General features: G+C 33.0%; 1 pseudogene; it reads left to right on the top strand.

Annotated features, from left to right (window-relative positions):
* Positions 1-1,601: 1,601 nt before the first annotated feature.
* Positions 1,602-19,244, top strand: LOC149537456 (L-type lectin-domain containing receptor kinase IX.1-like; annotated as a pseudogene).
* Positions 19,245-19,900: the final 656 nt, after the last annotated feature.

The following is a 19,900-nucleotide window of genomic DNA, read 5'->3' as shown; positions in this document are numbered from 1 at the left end:
TTTCATTATGTGCTTCAAATTTGTGAAGTCTTTTTGCAAGGAAAAAATTGTGCATCTAGATACATTATAAGAATATAAATCTCCAATTGATAGCAATTCATTTATGTGGTTTTCATATACCCTAATCTATGATCTATTGTGTTACTTTGGATTATAATAATAGTCATTCATATTTATAAATGGATCAAGTATACTATTCAGGGATCAATTACCAAGTGTTTCAAAGGTTGAGTGTTGAAGGGCATCAAGTGTTGAAGCATGCCAAATTATAGTGTGGGTTGTTCGATGTGTAAAGTGTAGTCATGCGGTGTGTGGTGTGTCGTGTTCGCATGCAGAATGCACAACATAGTTGAAGTGTACATGATACAATGGAAGTGTGCACAGTATGGTGGTAGTCTACAAGAGGGGTCATTAGCATATGTAGGGGACACTTATATGGAAGAGTGTGAATTTTATATGGCAGGGAAGCCTTGTCTATCAGCACATTACACTATATAATTAACATTTAAATATGTTAAATATTAATCTTAACATATTTGGGTATCTATGAAAAGAAAGACATGTTTTAGAATATTCAAAAAAAAAAAATGATTTGAGTTAATTATAAATTATAAGAGAATCAAGACTACAATTGGTATTCAATGGTAGATATTAGCTTGTCACTCTAAGAATTACTTTTTATATGTAGGTTTGAAGGGTAAAAGCAAAATATTTATTTGCGAAATTTTTAAATATAAAAATGGCATTCTCTTTTGGATGATATATCCTAATCTATGATCCATTGTGCATATACCTTTTTCTACAATCTATTGTTCTACTATTTAATATAATAATAGTCATTCATATTTTTGAATAGATCAAGTATACCATTTAGTGGTTAATTAATTACCAAGCCTTGAAGGGTGTTGGGCATTGAACAGTGCCAAGTTGTAGCATGGCACTTGCAACATAAAAGTGCAGTCATGTGGTATGTGGTGTGCAGTGTGTGGCGTCCATAGTGCAATGTGCATGACATGGTGGAAGTGTGCACAATATGATGGAAGCATGCATAATATGGTGGAAGTGTGCATGAAGTTATATTAGCGTATTGAGGGGACACTGGTATAAAAGAGTGCATGTGTTGTATGGTAGGGAAGCCTAGTCTGTCATTCATGCAATACACTATATAGTGTGCCGGTTAAGTGGCTTGCACTATATATAATTAACATTTCAATTATGTTAAATACTAGTCTTTAAACATATATTTATCTATGAAAATAAACACACGTCTTAGATATGTAAAAAAAATAATCATCTTAATTATAAATTAATTAATTAAAAGTGAAAGAGGACTTCGATTATAAATTAAAAGTGAGAGAAGAGTTCAATTGGTATCAAGAGGTAAATATTATTGTCTTACTTAACTTGCCACTCTAAAAGTTTACTTCATATTTACAGGTTTGAAAGGTAAACGCTAAATATTTAATTGTCAAACTTTTATAATATAAAAATAACTACTCTTTGCTGGATGATATATAAAACTGACCTTGTTTAATCGCTCAAGAAGAACAAAAGAGGAGAAATAATTTCTGCCAAGTGTTCTGCTTTAAGCATCTGGCTGCATGTCTGCTGTAGCAAAAATCATATGCATCTCTCTCACAATTCAATGGACTCTTGTACTTTTTTCGGAGGCCCATAAAGGTCAGCACTTCAATTTCCCTCTCTCTGATAATAGTTCCATTGAAATAGTTCCAAATGCTTCACTAATCGAGGATAGCATTGAACTTACAAAGAGTATGTACGGTGAAAATATAAATTGGACCCGGGGTTGGGCCTTCTACAAAGAACTCATTGAAATATGGCGTAAATCTTCTGGGACTCTTGCAAGCTTTCAATCCTATTTTCGGTTCAAAATACACCCTGCAAAAGAAACCAAACAGAACTTTTATGCTGATGGTCTTACGTTCTTCATGGCTCCTTGGCGTGCAGAACCCCCAATGGTATGTGGCTCGGACTGTTCAACAGTACAACCAATGGTAAATCATCGACCCAAACAATTGCTATTGAATTTGATACGTTCAAAAACGATATAATTGATGAATTCTTTAGCGTCAATGCGCATGATCCGGATGATAATCATGTGGGTATTGACATCAATAATATCACTTCTATCAAGAATGTTTCTTCGTCTGAGAGGCTTCACAGCGGACTAACTTGGGAAGTGTGGATTGATTATTCTGGGCAACCTAAGGAGCTGAAGGTGTTTATGCCTAGTTACAGATCAGACTTCACTTCTCCTCGTCCTAAAATTCCTACGCTGACTTATCCTTTGAATCTCTCGGATTTTCTGCCTGAAGAGGTCAAAGTTGGTTTCTCTGCTTCAACTGGACTTTCCAACCAGAGGCACAATATCATCGCATGGAATTTTTCAAGCGAAACCAGTTGGGGACATAATAAAGTAGAGCATCTTTCAATGATAATTGCTCCTCCAGTCGCCGTGGTCGCCTTTATACTTATCCTGTTCGCTGCATTAATGTACAGGCTAAAGCGTAAGAAAGGAGTAAAATCAGTTAGAGACGTGCCAATTTCGGATCCCAACGGCCTTAAGAATGATGAAGTTGCTGAAAAATTCGATGATGAAATAAGTCTCAATGGAAGCCCTCGTGTATACAGGTACAATTATAAATATTCAATGGATTAACGAGTTTCAGTAAGTTTGAATTTTCTTTTCATGCTATGGAAAATATTTCTTATTTATCAGTTCTAATGAATAGTTCATAAGATACAATACTTACTTAAACTTAATGAACTTTCTAATAAAAACTTTCTAATGAATAGATCATAAGATACAAAACTTGCTTAAACTTAAGAATACAAAACTTGCTTAAACTTAAAGGAACTTGGTTTTTGTTAAAAAAATTATTAGTTTGAATTCTCATAGTAATATTATAATTTATCTTGTCATGGAGAATATCTGCTACTTATCAATTAATGAACTTAAGAGGTTTTCAAATGAATGGTTCTTAAGACACAAAACTTGCTTAAGGTTTTGCAATACTTCTGAACTAATTCTCATAAAACATAGGTCAATAAATCCACACTCATTAAACATCACGCACTAAGGTTTGATTCCCAGGCTAAAAGTGTTAAATAGTAAAAGTTTACTTATTTTTCAAGCTTAATTTCTTCCTTAGTGTGTTATGTTTAAGTATGACCCTGTTTTCTACAACTTATGTATTTCGATGTTCTATAAAATCTTTTAAATTGTTCCCTATTGAGACAGTTTCGAAGAGCTAAGTAGAGCGACTGCTGAGTTTAGCGAAGATTTACTACTTGGAAGGGGAGGATTTGGAAGTGTTTACAAAGGAAATCTAGAGGATGGAGAAACAGTGGCGATGAAAATAATCTCAAAGAACTCAGAGGGGCTTAAGCAATACAAATCAGAAATTGCAGTACTTGACAGCTTGTCCCATCCGAATTTGGTTCTTCTTTTGGGATGGTGCCACGAAAATAGTGGCGAACTTCTTTTGGTTTACCAGTACATGTCGAATGGCAGCCTGGACAGGTATTTATGGATATGTAATTTTGAACTTTTAGATTAGATTGTGTATATTTACATCAACATTTCAGATCACATTCTATGATTGTGTATATATTTTGTTATGATGATATTTTGAATCACATTTTATGATCTATCATTAGGTATTTGTTTATAATATTGAGCTTGTAGAATTTATTGTAGATATCTTTTTTTACATCGACATTTCTATCACATTCTATGATCCACCATCAGGTATTTGTTTGTAAGAGCTTCTAGATTTGATTGTGTGCATCTTTTCTTACATCAATGTTTCAAATCACACTCTATGATCCATCATCAGATATTTGTTTCCTGGGCGAGCTCAGATTCGAGATCTGAGTTGGAGCGAGAGATTTAGAATAGTGAGCGGCTTAGCTTCGGCTCTTCACCATCTCCACGTGGAATCAAGCCCACGCGTTCTCCACAGGGACATCAAATCCAGCAACATAATGTTGGACTGCAACTTTGTGGCACGCCTTGGGGACTATGGTTTGGCACGGTTGATGGAGCACGATAACACCTCATATTACACAGACCCTAGTGGAACCCATGGTTATATCGCACCGGAGTGCGCTGAAACACACAGGGCCAGCTCCGAATCAGATGTTTTCAGCTTTGGTGTTATGGCTCTGGAAATTGCTTGTGGAAAGCGTGCGTTGGACAGAGAGCTTGTGGCGTCTAACATGGGTTTGGTCGGGTGGGTGAAGCGGGACACATACTTGAGGCAGCTGACCCAATGCTTGATAAGGAAAATGATGGTAAGCAAATTGAACGCTTGATGCTCGTTGGATACTCTGTTCATGACTATAGAAAGAGACCAAGAATACAGCTAGCTCTTCAAGCCCTCAACTTTGAAGTCCAAGTGCCCAAGCTTCCCCGCAAACTATCTGGAGAGACTTATCGGCCACTTAAAAAGAGGTTCAAGTTTATCAGGTCTGCCTTCTGTATTTAATGATAATGGTAGGGAGTGTGTTAAGGTTTAGGTTTACAAGAAATAAAACAGAAACAATAAAAAATCAAGTGGATTTTTAGATAGGATAGAGTGTGATCTTCACTTTGCTTTGGAAATGGAGGACCAGACAGAATAGAATTTGTTCAAAATCTGCACTTTCATAGTAGCCTCTAATTTTCCTAAGCATAGAATTTGTTGGAAATCTTCATTTTTATCTCATTTTTTTTTCATTCACATAATATAAAGTAAAGTTAAGTGTAGAAATATAAATAGATTATTAAATTTGATTTGTCACTAAATGCTATAGATTGACTTGAAAGTAATAGAGCTTTCTTTCACTTAATCCCTGAACTCATCAAAACATTTTTTAAAAAAATTTTGGATATAAAGTTAAGTGCAGAAATTTACTTAAATTATTAACTTTGATTTATCAGTAAATGCTATCAGTTCATGACTTGAAAGTAATAGATCTTTCTTTCAGTTATACCTTCGACTCATCAAAACATTTTCTTTTAATTGTGCATATTATGTTAAATGTAGAAATATACTTAGATTATTAAATTTGATTGTAAATGCTATGTATTCGTGACTTGAAAGTAATAGATATTTCTTTTAGTTATTCCTTCAAGTCATCAAAATATTTTGTTTTAATTGTACATATAATGTTAAGTGTAGAAATATAATTAGATTATTAAATTTAATTTATTAGTAAATGCTATTGGTTGGTGACTTGAAAGTAATAGATCTTTCTTTTAGTTATTCCTTCAACTCATGAAAATAATTTTTTAATTGTGCATGTGTGTGTGTGTACACATACACACATATTTACATAGATACACACATAGGTGCATGTGCATGTGTGCACACATGCATATGAATAGAAGAAGAAAATTTTCAATTCATAATATTGCCTTTCATTATATTAAAGGCATGTAGAGCAACTCTAGCTATAGCTACAAAGAAAAAAATACTCGGATACTTTTTCAAATCCATTTAAAACATTCTTGAAATGCTTTGGTTAACATATTGATCTTTGGTATAATACAACTCAAGCCCTCGAAAAACCAATATATATTTTTTACTTTAAAAATAAATGGCTTATGCTCTTAACAAGAAAACAAAAAAGGCATCTAATGAACAACCATCACTATAAAGTATTAATGAATTGGATGTAAACTCATATTCTAAAACATACAACTTATATCTATGTTTTCATTTTGACAACCATGAAAATTGAACACAACACAGAACCATAAGAGGGATAGAATGAGCAAAAGCATAAAAAGAAAAGAACAAAACCAATAGTGTCACAATAAACACCTTATAACTAAAAATTAAAACACAGTTAACAAATTGAATTAATTCATTATGTTTCATCTTTTATTCATCCATTCAACATGAGAAATAATGAAAAGTAAATCAGTGAACAACAACCATTATTCCTACCTTTCTATTATCAAAATTAAGGTTGGGACATGTGCTCTGTGGGAAAATTTTTTAATTTGGATGCTTCAAAGCCATGAAAGAATCATTGTTTGGAGGGTTCCATAGGTTCCATAGAGCTAGCTAGGATGCAGGGGCCTTGGTTGGAATTTGGGGGAGTAGGTGTATCAATTCCTCATGAGGTTTCTCCTATCCTCTCTCCACAATTAGAGAATGCTTTAAACTCTATTCCTATGTTAGTTGGTTCTCTTTCTAAGAAAGATTTGTTTCTAAGAAAGAGTCTTATGGATCTCCAAAGGAGCGTAGCGGTAAGGAATAGGTTCCCAAGAAATAACTGGGGATGGCCAACTATCCAAAAAATAGGTCAAGGTTGTTTGCAAATCCAAAAGGTAAGAACCTTTTTCCTCATTCCAAGGATTTGATTAGGGTGAGTTGTCAGGATGGAGAATATTGTATTTATGTCCTTGACCCCATCCTAGATCACTTGATGACATTAATGGAATTGACTTTGATAGGGAAATTTCCTAGTCCTCTCAAATATAGAAACTATGTGTCACTTTGTTAAAAAGAAATGACATCTAAAAAACCATGTGGAAATAGAAACCCTTCCAAGGAGCTTTCTATCCTTTGATTTTTTCAATAAAGAAGACTATAATTATGTTCTATATGGTGGATCATGGGTGTTTGGAAAGATGACTCTTTCCTTCTAGAAATGGTTGTCTAAGTTAAACTATGATGATTCTTTCTTCTCAATTGTTATAGCTTGGGTTAGGTTTCTAGCTCTTCCTCTAGAGTTCTAGAACTTGGATGTCCTAAAAGGGTTGGTGAGTTGCTTTGGGGAACTCCTCTAAATTAACCTAAATACTTCATCTAAATCTAGACTACTTTATGCTAGGGTCTATGTGAACATTGGGAAACTAGAGAATATTTCCTCAACTATTGAGATTAAATCAAATCATGGGGTTTTAAGGAAGGAAGTATAGTTTGAACCCCTCCTTTTCTCTTTTTTTTTTTTTTGTAACAAAACTATTCATGGGGTGAAAAGCTACACCATGAAGAAGAAGAAGAAGAAGAAAGTGGCTAAGCAAGGAGTTCCTTCTTCTTGAGCTCCTCCCTCCTTTGTTCCCTTTTCCAATCACATTTGGATAGAACAACTATCAACAGAACAAAAAGAATATTTTATGCTTTGGTAGAATCCTAAACACAAGGAGAAAGTATTATTCCTTCAGATCTTATATATCCAGAGCTAGTTCTAATGCTTTTCCCAATTTCCCATCTAGTCGTTGGGAAAATGGACCCACTAGCTCTTTCTCTTAAGGAACCAAATTAGGAGAAGGGTTTACTTTAGTGGAAAATCTAACTCATTAGAGACCCTAAATTTGGAAGAAAAAAAAAAGTGCACTTTTGGGGTGGCAATTTTGCTTGTACTTTATGAAACGAGGGTAGCATGCTTTGTCCAATTGACATTAATGATACATAGTTACTTTTAGTTTAGCGATGATTTTGTCAATAGAATCTAATCTTTTGACATGAAAAACTAAATATTATCACCTATAATTTGCAAGGTTTGCCTCAATTGATGATTATATTCGCCAATATGTGGTAGAAATTAAAGTTCACTTATAGGCTAAATGCATATATTTTATAGGTGTCTCTTTTGTGGAGAGTTTCCATGGAAATTTTTATCAATTCTCACTTTGGGCTAAAAAAAGATTTTATTATGGACACATGTCTTTATTTTGGGAACTGTCTCTAAATCTTGGTGTCCTTCAAAAGTTTTACCCAAAATAGGATTTGGGTTATTGATTAAGAACCATCTGATGGTTATAAAAATATAGAATCTATATTTTATATGATATAATATTAAATTAGGACAAGTTAATAAAATATTAAATGTTATTTGAGTTATTAGTGTGCTACCCTTAAAAACTCCCATGGGGAGTTGTCCGTCAACCCTGCCCTGTATGGCAGTAGGGAGCACACTAGATTCACCAACATTTTATAGAATTTCAATACAATTGAAAATAATTGCTAATAGAATTAAAAAAATTCTATTGAAAGAAAAAAATCACCAATAAAAATTAAATTTCTCCCCTAAAATAATGTTAGATTCACCAAAGTTTTATAATCTTTTACAAAGGGAGGTTTCTTAAACTTATTCTTGATTAGGAGGTTCCTTTGGCTAATAATCCTTTCTTTGAGATTCAGGTTTTGATGGGTTGAAGGGTCTGGGAGGTTCTAATAGTAGATGTTGAAGGAGAAATTAGGAAGATTGGTCTTAAGGAAGTCTAGAGTTCTATCCACATGGTGCTACCAAGTAGTTACTTCAACGTAGGGCGGATGACTGAGTGAGTTGCTATGTCTTTTTGAAAGGGGTTAGAGAAGATTTCCTTAGATTTCTAGGAGCCTCTACCTTCATTCATTCTATAAACCCATTTGTTTCTATTTTTGAGAAAATCCTTCAAATGGTAGATAGAGCTCAATGTCAATGGGTAGAGGTTAATAAGATGAGAAAGAAATTCCTTGCCTCCAATTTCGATATGGTCTCTAAGATAAAGGCCAAACTTGATGTGGGAGGGAAGAAGCCTGACTTGGGAAGGAAAAACAAAAAAGAAACTAGATAAATAGAAAGTAAAGCTAATATTATGGATGGAAAATAATAGATCATCTAGGAGAGCTTTACTATATGTTCTAAATTAAGATTGTGTCCTAGAACATAAGAGGATTGAATGCTCCTCACAAGCAAGACGTTATGAGAAATATGGTTGAAGATCATACACCAAGTATAAATCTGGTCCAAGAAATAAGGATTCCGAGTGAAAATGTGGAACTACTCTCTTTTTTCAAAAATGGTAAAGTGTTTGGTTCTAGTTCCCAAGGAGCATCAGGAGGAGTAGCTTTCTTTTGTAACAAGGCTATTGATTAAGGTGAGTTGATCTTGTCTGAGAACAACCTTTTGTGTATTTTGTTTCTTCATATTAGGAATAAATTATCTTAGATTCTCTCAAAAAATTATGCCCCCAACACAAATGTGGTAAGATTGAGTTTTTCGGAGAGATTGGATGCCTTTAGACACCCTACTCCTATGGAAACTTGGCTCATTTTGGGGGACTTCAATAATACCATAAGAGATTTAGAGAAGGTTGGATGAGTTTTGATCCAAATCCATTTATAGGATAGGTTGGATCTAATGAGCTTCATTAGCTCTCAATCTCTAGTGGATGTTTATCTTCAAGTGCTAAATTTTACGTGATCTAACAATAGAAGAAAGGAAATCATGATTCAAGTTAAGTTGGATAGGACTCTTCTCTTGGTTAACTAGCTAAACTTGTTCTATTTCACCCTAGTGACCCTTCCTACGACAAGTTTAGTTCATTTTCCTATTTCTCTAGTATCAACAGCTTCAACTATTAAGATGAATTCCCCTTTTGAATTTGAAAAAATATGGTTGGAACATCCTAATTTAAGAGGAAAAATCCAAGAGTGGTAGGATATCTAGATAGATGGGTCTGCTATGTTTATGTTGGTAAAAAAAAAAGAGTTTTAATAAAGGTAAGGTGAAAGCTATATGTGAGTTAGAAGTCTATACAAGATTCAAGGGATTTTCAAGGATTGGAGAATAAAGAAAAGGTTTCCTTGTTGAAATATCATGACATTATTACTATAGAGAAGCATTTTGCGAAAAATATATCTATAACATTGTGGTTGAACTTAGGGGGTAGAAATTCTAAATTCTTTTGTATTACTATATCTAAACACAAGGTGGTTAGAAGATTCTCTAGAATTATTTCTAACTCTAGAATGAAAATGTCTGATAAAAATATCTTGGGAGAGTTTCTTTTCTTTTTTTCTTCCCTTCTTTCTAAAGACCTAAAACCTTCTTCAAAGGATCTAGTGTGCTCTCACAAGTAATTTATCATTGACAAGGGTATTATGGGAGAATCAACTATAAAGGATACTATTGGGTGTAAATAAATTCTTCATTTGTATGCTTTGTGCATAGGTCAACTTATTAAGTGTAAAAAAACTATGTTTTCATCTTAAATACTATGGGTAAATGACAAGGAAGAATAGTTGGAATGTTGGATTCCCAAATTAAGACGTTGCATGTGACCTATCTTTGTTTGCCTCTTGAAACTAAACCCCTTGATTCCTTCAAGGCTTCCCTAGTGGATGGGTTTCAAAGAAATTTTTCTAGATGGGAAGGTTCACTTCTTAGCCAAGATGGAACATTAAAAAGTTTATAAAGTCAAACCTTCAAAGTCTTCCAATTTATGCCTTAAAAGTTTTTTCAAAATTCTTGGATAGTTTCAAGAATCTATAGAAAGAATATAAAAAATAATTATTAGCATGAGCGTGGAATAAAATATAATAAGGGGACACATTGAAAATATTTAATTTTAATTAATAGCAAGAATTTGTACTAGGATCGCAACATACAAGCAAGAATCATTCTTAACAAGAGGATCACCAACACCCTTAAACACCTTTTCAATGGGTCTCTTTAACTCCCTACAAAAATTCAATTAGTGTGGTCAGTTAAGGACCCATTCTACAAATAGAGAGTGGAGTTATCATATTCCAAACTTTGAGAGATGGAACCAAGATGAGACATTAGTAAAATGGAGCTAAGTAAGATGGTCTCTAGAGTTAAACAAATACAAAAATAAGAAAAAAAAATTCAAGCCCAACTTTTAGAAATTGTATCCACCCTTATAAATTCACCAAAGGAATTAGTGATTCCTTCGATCACCTCATCATACTAGAATTCAAAGGAAGACCAAGGATATGGACCCATGTAGGAACTGCAACATTAAGATGGGCCACTAGGTAAAACCTAGGGTACTATTTATAGAGCTAGATAGGATCTTTCTTATAGGAACATGGACCCAAGGCCAAAATATGGAGACAGTCTTCCATAAGAGGAAGAGAGAATCAAAAGAAACATTTAGGAAAGGAAGAGATAGTAACAAAAAAACCCTGTAGGCCCCAAGAGTTAAAAATAAACTTTTAGGCTAGTACAATATGTGGTCAACAACCTTCAAACTTTCTAGCTAGCGCACTCTATATTTTAGAAAGGGAGTGGTCTAGAGAAAGGTCCACAACATTAACACAAGTTCCTTCTACATATTTAACAACTACCACTCCACCTCTTGAAAAGAAGGAATCCTTAAAAAAAAGATTTTCCCAAGACTTCATAGACTTATCTTTTTGAAAAGAGGAGAGAAGACCCATTTACCTTGCAGATAGCCTCCACCTTTTAGGGGCCTATCACACTAAAGTTTACATCTAAGATCTCTAGGAAAAGGAATGAGATGGTCCCACATTAGACATCATGGATGCAACTCCTATGAAAATCTAAAATACCATCATCTCCAAGCTTTCGAAGGTCAAGAGATGCCACCAAAGTCCTATTATCAAGCTTTAACCCTACTAAGGAATCCTCACTAGTACTTGCAAGAACCATATTTAAGCTTTCTTTAAAGATGTAATCGATGATTTGATATTCCTTACATATCTTTATGAATATATAGAGGTATATAATGAAAATGTTATTTATAAAGATATATTATTTAAATAAAATAGGGCTCAAAATTTATTCAAATTACCACATATGTAACATAGGAATTAAACAACCCTACCAAGATCCACTAAGTGGTAGAAATACTAAGACAAACAAAGAGGTAATTATCTTATCCATATATTCCAAACTTTGGATATGAATAGAAGCCTAGATTTGACAAACATTCTACTACTCTATTTTATTCCCTATAGATATGATTAAAACTAACAAAATCCAATGAAGTACATGATTTAATAATGTAGTTAACAACCATAACTAATTTCTAACTTACATCTTCATAATGTTGTAAGTCAATAGATATATAACCACCTATCAATCAAATTTACAAATAGGTGATGCAGGAGCATCCGAAGATCAAGTTTGTTGGCTTAAATTTGGGTTTTGGTCGAGATTTACTTTTGAGGGCCATAACTTTTGACTCGGATGTGGGTTTTGGCTAAAATTTTTGAAAAAGTTACATGAGGAAGAAATATCAACTTAAGCCTCTGAAATTAGATTTTTGTGTTTTTGTTTCAGTTTTTTAGAAAGTTGTTTTTGTAATAAATCTGAAATCATATTCTTGATTTTGTAAATTACTTGGCAATTCATCTTGCTTGGTTGGGAATTTTCTTGGGAAAAATCAAGATTCGTAGAATGAGTTTTGAAAATTACAAACAATAGAAAAAATTGTTTTCCCAAATATCTACCAAATATGGTAATTTTTGAAATTGTAATAAGTAGTTTTATTTTTTTCATTGGAGGAGCAAAGTGGACTTGGAAAAGTTTAATGAAGAATTTGGCATTCTGAAACTTCTGTGTTGTGTAATTTGGGTAAGTGCAAGAAGTTGGATCTCACTTTTGGGCAAAAAGTGGAAGTGTTTTTCCTAGTTTTAAAATTTCTTGTCAATTAATGTCAAAATTTGAGGCATTTAGAGATTGAATATAAAAAAAGTGTAGGAATCAAAATTGTACTGCTTAGAATCTACTTTTTGAATATGTAATTTATTTGTGTACCCATATGATAGATTTTTTTTTGGTATGGGTCTTTAATAATGACTTTTTCAAAATGTTTATTTTAGGACCATACCACACTTGTGTACAGACATTAGAATTTGACACAAATAAATAATTTTTTGTAAATCCTTTTACAGGAAGTTACCTAACACACCAAAGATTGATGAAAATATTTTCCTTGAATTTTTATTGAATAATTTGTTTATTATTAATTTTTAATTGGCTATAAAGGTAAATTTTAAAACCTCTTATGTACGAACACTATAATTTGATCAAAATTTCACTTTTTTCAAAAATTATTTTCTTTAACTTCAAAAGAATTGAATCTAGATTGATGACATATAAATTAATTTAAGAAAAACCATAAAATAAAAAAGTTATTAAAGTTTTAGTGAGCCTCGCTATTTTACATTTAGTTACCACATTTGATTAAAAAATAATGCAAGAATGTTAAATAAAATCATAATACTATAAAAGTTATATTTCTTAAATTAGGACACTGAGAACTCTAATAGGTTTTTGTTTCATAAAACAATTGATCGAGAAGACCCTCTAAAAATCATGGCAAGACTTGAATTTGTTAGTTCAATGTCTTAGCCAAATCTTTAGAGGTCAAGGCATAGGCTTGGTCTCACCAAGCCTATCCCGAACTGAAATACGAGGTGAGACAAAAAATACTGCCCCATGTTGTAATAAATGGACACCCATTTTTTAAAATTCAAAAAATAGGTGCCAGTTTTGGAAAAGTAAAATCAACATTTTAAATCCCAAAAAAAATAAAAAATTAATGGTTTTTTTAGAAATGGGTGCCCGTTTCTTCAAAAAAATTATTTTTTATTTTTTTAAAAATGAGCACCCACTTTTTGAAACTAAAATATGGGTACTCAACTTTTAAATAAGTGGATGCCCATCTCTTAAAATTTGGATTGGGTATCTGAGCCTAATACAGGTGCCCATTTCTAAACAAGCATGATCTCAATCCATGAACTTCTGTAGATTTGAGACCCAACTTCTTACTTCCACCCATTTTCTGAGCTATTATTTTGAAGAGTTTGGGTTACATCAATAGGCATGCTCTATCCAACAACACAAATGCACTCTACACCATAAAAAATATAAATGCCCTTTGTTGAATTGTTATGCAGTTTTGGAAGAGTTTTACAATATGTATTATCGGCTTCAACTTCCAAAAATAAAATTAGTTACTAGATAGAAGCTATTATTGTTTCAAAAATCAAGCTAGATATCATCTTCTAAACTTTCCTTACCTTCATGTCTTTTGAATGTAGAATATTTTTTCTAAACTTCAACACTACTACGAGCACTTTGTAGCATGTAGGAAAAGATTGTATCAATTGGCAAAAAGAGCTCTTAGGTGGAGTGCCATTAAGCTTCACAACAAGATCATATTAGTGATATTCCCATCAAAATAAAATTTATATAATTATTAAATAAAAAATTAATAAATAAGAATAATATAAATATTGATATAATTATAATATAATATTTTAATTATAATTTTTATATTAAAGTATGAAAATGAATAAGTAATAGAATTTTTACTATAAAAAATTATTTATATTATATTATTAAAATAAAAATGTGTTATAAATCAAATATGTTATATCAAAATATAAATTAATGAGAAAACTATATATATATATATATATATATATATATATATATATATATATATATATATATATATATATATATAATTGAAATTAATAAATATTTTATAGATTAGGAGTACATATAATTAATAAATCAAAATTCACAACCCCTTGCCTCAAAATGACACAATAGATTGAAATAGAAATATAAAAACTTATTATATTTTTATTAAGATAAGGAATACAAAGGATATATGAAATTAATCTACAAAGAATATTGGAGAAATGGACAATATTTTAAAATTCCCATAGGGGACTTTACAATATTCCTTACCAAAGTGTTGAATAAGACAAGGTATAGAAGGAAGCAAAAGTTAAGAAGGTAAAAGAGAAAAAATAGGAACAAATGTTAAATAAGATTAACTTTCAATTTTTAATTGTATACATGTGGAAAACTATCTTATAATAGGATTTTTGGTAAATGTATTAAGTCTACTACTTTGGTATAGTTGTTTTAAATATAGCTTTAGTTGTATTTGGAGGTCTACTTTGATTATAACACCTTGGACAACAATAATTTATTTGATTTGAGATTGAGAAACAAAAAGGTAACTTATACACAATAATCTTAAGTTTTAAGGTTCAATGTTATAATCAAAAATATATATCGTACATCTATTTTTGAAATTCAAAGTAGCCAAATATGGGGGCCAACCAAGAAAAATTAATGTTGCAGAGCAACTATAAGTCAAATATAGAACATTTTAACCTAACCCTCCTTTTAGTTTTAAAACCCCCACATTAGAGTGTCTCAAATTATAACCAGCATTAAGCAATTAAGAAAAATCTTAAACATCATATATACATAGCCCATAATAAAAAAGAGTCGAAAAAAGCACCATGAATAGAGCCCAAATGGGCCAAATTCCATAATAAACAACAAAATGAAAACTAGGAGTTTGCATATTCTTATGGTTTATCATGTACACAACACAATAGTTCCCACTCCATTTGAGCACATGTTGTCCACTATATCTCTTTATGAGATACACCTTTTGTAGTGCCCCACCCAGAGATCCTTGGAAAAAGGATTCAATACAAGCAAAGATAGTTTTAAAAAAAAATAAGTATGGGTGTTCATGACACTTAACATATGAGGATCACAAAAATCACAATGGAAGACTCAAGCAGAATCTTGGCAACCAACGAATCTCCAAATGCCACTACCCAACTGACACACGCAAATAGAGAAGTCAAAAACAAAAGATGACAATGGAATGAAGAATCTAAGATCTATCAAGGCTTGAAAAGTTAAGCAAACCCAAATGGTACTTAAAACACCAAAAAATGATCCCTGAAAACTAGTGGAGATTTCCTCTATTTTTTCGTGCAAGGACAATAGTAGATAGAATTCTCGCATGAGGAAGTACATCACGCCACATGAGAAACTTCCTTTAGCATGAGGAAATGCACCAAATGGCATGAGGAAGTACTTGGCTTAGTAGCCAAAGCACACAAAACTAGTGTGGGGTTTTGCACAAGGAAGTGCTAAGAGCTGCATGAGAAAACCCAGCACACCATGCAAACTTTCACACTTTTGCGAGAGAAAGTGAAATTTTGTGCAAGGATCCAAAACAGCAATCCATAAAACATAAAGTTAAAAAGCTAAGAAATGAATTTCCTGTACACCAGGGAGTACTGGATCCACCAATCAAGGCATAAACACTCAAATGCTAAACTGTAAGATGGAAAAATACAACAACAATCTAAAACAAAGCAGTAAAAGAACATACTAAAAGTAATATCGCAATGAATTAAAACTACCAAAATAAGTGTACAGTTCTTGTCAACCATAATATAATCATAAGACCTCGAAGGCCTTAGCCATCCCTTGTGTGTGACATCCCAAATTGCAAACTAGATGGTCAGAGTTGTCTTATAAGGACGTCACTACTAAAATGTAATAAAATGATAAGAATAGGAAATCTAACATGCTAAACCAAATGCAATAGATACTCCAACTAAGCAACAAACCTCATCTAATCATATGTTGAACATCATAATAAAGAAATGCGTCAATAAACTAACATCATCAAAAATGGATAAACAAGCATTCTAATGAAAGCATAAAACACAAGAATGCATACTCTAGAACCCAAAGTACTAAGTGAAAATATCAAGCAATGGTCGCACTAGCACAGTAAACCATCTCTCTACACTGGTCGCTAGTAGTGGTACAGGTAGCTATGCCTCCCAACCATGTGAAATCTGTATGTCCATTCTCGTCATGTTCATGGAGATAGCAATCCAACCACACACACATAAAGCATAATTTCCATGGCTAACACTCACCATAGACAGTAATGATGATTTAAACCAAGAACATGAGACAATGCAAACACTACAAGTCTTGGTCAAACACTCAACAAGCTACTATGTAGGGGTTGACATCGTTGAGAGTCACTTGGCATCAGAAATCCCAAGCTAGTATTGGCAGCTCAAACTTCGCAACAAAAGGAGCACATCCTAAATCTTTTTATTATCTTAGTTTTATTACCACCCAATAGTTTTATTTAGTTATAAATTACTTAAAACTTCTTCTTCCAACCCATGGAAGTAGCCACCTGGTTGTGAGATAGAAGCCCCTCCATATGCTACCCTATCCTACCCATGCTCATCCAATGATAAGTGCTTGTAAGCATGCATATTCCAAAAACAACCCCAAATGATCATAATCTTTGGCAAGTCCATGGAAGATCGGGCCTCACAAGTCACCCAAAAAATGCACACACACATGCTTGTGTGTGGTGCACCACCATCACGAAGATCATGATACAAGAACTGGATGAGAACACAAGAAAAATATCACTCAACTGAAAACAAGCTTAGGAGAATAGATGTGGTATGCATCTTAATGCAACATGCAAGTGAAACAATGGTCTGACCAACATCCAAATTGGATGATCCAAGTCTACGATCAACATCATGCCAAGAAAACTTAAGAAAACAAGGTGGCATGCAAAATGAGGTAGAAACTTCAAAACTGGAAAACATTGAAATTAAAACCCATTTGGTCTTTGGAAACAAAAGCCTTGAAAATCTAATAAAATTTGGATTCGGACACCATATGCAAAAATAGCTAGCATAACAATGCAAAAACCCAAACCCTCATCCCAAAAACTAGGAAAATGTCCATACCCAACCAACTAGTCAGAACCAACAAATAGAAATGGAGGGGAATAGTAGTTCTCAACCTCTAAACAAACAACTACTATAAACAAAACTAGAAATGGAGCTAAAACATGAAAACAGGAAAACCCTACTTGACAACCAAATGGACTAAAATTGAAAGCACCTAAGTAAAATAAATAATCGATAGATACGGTCAAAAATGATAATAAAGCAAGGTCTCCTTGAGCTAGATCCAATGAGTCCATCCTCATGAATATTCCACGCTCATAGCTCTCACAATGGACATAAGACCAATCCTTCTGAAAATGATTTCAGAAAAGTTTCTCAATTTTTCAATTTCCAAAAGTGAGAAGTGAGGAATTAAATTCCTCTTTCAATACTTATTGACTTTTCGAGTGAATAATGGATTAGGGAAAATAGCTAGTTAAACTATCTAGACTCTAAATCAACCCAAACAAAAATAGGCCATTCTTAGCAATACTAATTCATCTACGACAAGGCTGCCATAAATTAAATTCAATAAAATTTAAAGCCAGAAAACCCAAAATCACAGAAATTACCATAACTTCGTTTACGACAATGCAAACCTTTAAATGCACAGACATAGTCACAAGTCTAGTCACAAAATGCAAATGCATTCGAATTTAATAATCACTGAAAAGTTTAATTTAAACAATTAAATAAGAATGTATCGACCATACAGGGACTACATTGGTAAAATATGAATAGTTGAATCACTAACTCCATGTGCCATTACCAGGGATATAAATCCTACATACTAAGACACATGATCAAGTGCAATTGCATATACTAACATAGCCAAAGCAATAAATTCATTAAATAACTACTTTAACCATTTATTCAATTATGTTGAAATAATTCATTTACATCACTCACATTCACATAAAACATAATGAAACAAAAATAAATTAAATATCCATAGCACAAAATCCATCACATAATAGAATTAGAGATGTGTCCAAAATACCAGATAATCAAATATCATCATAGATCTATAGTCACCTCAAAATGGTATCAACATGGAATTATGATAAATTAAACAATATAGTAGCGAAACATCCATGATACTGAAATCAACCTGTATAACATCCAACCCTCAGGTCATCTCAAATGAAACATAATAAGAGTATCAAGTTTCTCGCAAATCAAAATATAACAAGCTTTAGACTGCAAACATGAGAGGCACTTTATCCTCCCCTACTAGCATAGGATTACTCCTAGAAGCTGGCAAAAAGATAGGGATACAATCTTCTGAATTGTGTAGCATCTTCCCAAGTCGCAAAGGTCTCATCACTTGGGTTCCAATGGATCAGTTTTATGATTATGTATATCTCTTTTTACATTAACATTTCGAATCAGTTCTATGATTAGTATATCCTTTTCTACATCAACATTTCAGGTAACACTTTATGATCCATCGTCAAGTATTTGTCTGTAATTTTGAACTTTAGATTTGACTGTGTATATCTTTTTTGACATCTACCTTCTAATCACAGTCTATGTTCCATCATCAAATATTTATTCGACGGACGAACCCATATTCGAAATCTGAGTTGGAACGAAAGATTCAGAATAGCGAGCGGCTTGGCTTCGGCTCTTCACCATCTCCACGTGGAATCAAGCCCACGCGATCTGCACAGAGACATCAAATTCAGCAACATAATGTTGGACTGCAACTTTGTGGCACGCCTTGGACACTATGTTTTGGCTCGCTTGATGGAGCACGAAAACAGCTCATACTACACAAACCCTGGTGGAACCCGGGGTTATATCGCACCGGAGTGCTTTGAAACACACAGGGTCAGCTCTGAATCGGATGTTTTCAGCTTTGGCGTCGTCGCTCTGGAAATTGCTTGTGGAAGGCGTGCGTTGGACACTGGAAAATGATGGTAAGCAAATTGAACGCTTGATGCTCGTTGGATTGTGGTGTTCTGTTCATAACTATAGGAAGAGACCAAGAATACAGCGAGTTCTTCAAGCCCTCAACTTTGAAGTTGATGTGCCCAAGCTTTCCCGCAGAATAAGAGGAAGGCTTAAACATCACATATTAAGGCTTTATTATAAGACAAAGTGTTAAATAAACAAAGTTGATTTCTTTATGAAACTTAATTTTTCTATTAGTCTGCCATATTTAAGGGTGGCCTTCCTTTATTGACTTCTATAAAAGAGGTTGAACCTTATCATTTCTGCCAGCTGTATATTATGATAGGGAGTGTGTTAAGGTTTCAAGTCTGTTGTTTAAGTTTATAAGAAATAAAACTAGAACAATAAAACATGAAGGGGATTTGTAGATAGGATAGATTTTGATCTATGTTTTGCTTTGGAAATGGAGGAGCTGATGTAATAGAATTTGTTAGAAATCTGCACTATTATCATAGCCTTTATTTTTTCCAAGCATAGAATTTGTTGGAAATCTTCACTTTTGTCTCATTTTTTTTCCATTCACATAATGTTAAGTGTAGAAATATAATTATATTATTAAATTTCATTTATCAGTAAATGCTATTGATTGATGATATGAAAGTAATAGATCTTTCTTTGAG

Source organism: Cupressus sempervirens, chromosome 9 (genome assembly GCF_028749045.1).
Source record: "Cupressus sempervirens isolate cs-2001-9-10 chromosome 9, ASM2874904v1, whole genome shotgun sequence".
Classification (NCBI taxonomy): Eukaryota; Viridiplantae; Streptophyta; class Pinopsida; order Cupressales; family Cupressaceae; genus Cupressus; species Cupressus sempervirens.
Note: the sequence above shows the minus strand (reverse complement) of the source record. Positions and strands in the feature narration are given on the sequence as shown.